At 34.4% G+C, this 1812-nt stretch overlaps 1 long non-coding RNA gene across 1 annotated transcript; it reads left to right on the top strand.

The window, feature by feature from the left end:
* The first annotated feature begins 330 nt into the window (after positions 1-330).
* LOC123712319 lies at positions 331-1344 on the top strand. The gene is made up of 3 exons (XR_006754071.1): positions 331-417; positions 526-772; positions 1189-1344. It is a non-coding gene; the product is annotated as an uncharacterized LOC123712319 (long non-coding RNA).
* Positions 1345-1812: the final 468 nt, after the last annotated feature.

Below are 1812 nucleotides of genomic sequence, written 5' to 3'. Positions count from 1 at the left end.
GATTTTTTTTTCTATACAACAGTAAAAACGGGCAGGAGGAGCACCTGATGTCAAGTCTCACATTTCCAGAAGCCTCGCAATTGTATGTATGTATGTTATTTTATCTAGTTGAAAGCTTCGTTTGTATGAGTTTTAAATTACGTGGAACCAGTAGCTCACTGAAATATTCGACTTAGGGTATTTTAAGAAAAGATGGGCGATATCCTAGCCTACTGCCAGTTTGCCAGTTTCTATAAAAAAAACTAAATGTTATTTGTGTTCGACTGTACATTTTTCCAGAAGATTTACTAAAGTCGTTAAAAAATTAATAAAATTACCAATTGAAGAAGGTGCTTGTTAGTGCACGAGTGTCCAACAATTTATTATAATGTCTTCATTTGAAGATGTTGTAACAGAATTAATATATGAAAGTATGTTGTAAGTGATTTTAAATAATCTTTTCATATATCCAAGATCAATTTTAAAGAAGGGAACATGCTTAACAATTTTTTTGACTTGGTAATTCAACAAGGCAACATTTTACAGCTTTTGGCGTTAAATTTACAAACTTGTCTTGATCTGAGAAAAGTATCCAAGAAGCTTTTTAGGGATATCTTTTTATAGATTTTTTTAAAATGTAATTGAAAGCAAACGGGCAGGAGGCTCAGGTGATGTTAAGTTATAACGCCGCCATGGATACTCGCATTGCCATAAGGCTCGCAAGTGAGTTCCCGGCCCTTTATATATACACAAAGTAGAAATCAATGTCAACTGGAGTATATCATCCCTAAGCGTAAGTCATACAAATAACCTATTGATTTATAATGTACGGCTCTGGATAGCTCGAAGGACCAAAACGTACGGTTCGTGGGATTTTAATTAGTACAGCTTTGGCTCGTACATATAATAAGCCTTAGAAATAAATTTCAAAGCTCAAAAGCTATGCAAATGTTCTTCTGGTTGATTTTCTTTACTTGTCTAGTTAAAATAAAAACCGCAAATATTTTTTTACCCGGTAACGAACATGACATACGTAACAGAAATATTGCTCCTCTTCCTGTGGCCGATTTGGATGGGTTAGTCAACAGTATATAGCAATTCCACTGTCGTAAAGGTATTTGACGATTTAAAACGTATTTCGACCAAAGTAACCTTGTGCATGAATGTGTTGGTTGGGCCTTGTAGTAGCTGGTATTTTTTTTAGAACAGTGGGTAAACGGACAGGACAAGCCAGAGGGCTCACGAGTGCGTTGAAGAACCTTAAGTCGAATTGGTTCGGAACTACTTTAGGGGGCACCTTATTTCACATAGTGGTGGTGCCTGACACAAACTACTTTAAATAACGCTCAGTTGTGGAACGACGGACTTAGAGGTGATACGGATGGTATTTTGTATTCTGCCTCGACGTCTCAACTCAGCTTTATTATTAATTACATTGATATATAATAAATAATATAACTTAATATACCAACTTACCAAACAATATATTAGCAGCGTTATAGAAATGTTTTATTAGAGAAAACATAGTTAATTTAATAAAGGCCCGTCCACGTTAAACTTATTACAGAAAGAAATTCGTTTTCTTTGGCGTTGTAGGAGGTCCATTTTAATTTGTCCCTTATAAAATTCGTTATAGAACAAACAAGTAATCTGTCATACTGTCGTAATTAGAAAAAGAATCCTGACAAATAGTCTTAATTAAACGAGTGACTCGCTTTGGCCTAACCTGGATAGAATTTTGTGCTAACAAAAGAAAAAAGTTCATGTTTGTTATTTTACGAAACAGCTAAAATGTTTATTTTGATTATACATCTTGGTTTATCTAGTGATGGT

This window comes from Pieris brassicae, chromosome 7, assembly GCF_905147105.1.
Source record: "Pieris brassicae chromosome 7, ilPieBrab1.1, whole genome shotgun sequence".
Classification (NCBI taxonomy): domain Eukaryota; kingdom Metazoa; phylum Arthropoda; class Insecta; order Lepidoptera; family Pieridae; genus Pieris; species Pieris brassicae.
The sequence above is the reverse complement of the archived record's forward strand: the minus strand, read 5'-3'. Positions and strand labels throughout refer to the sequence as shown.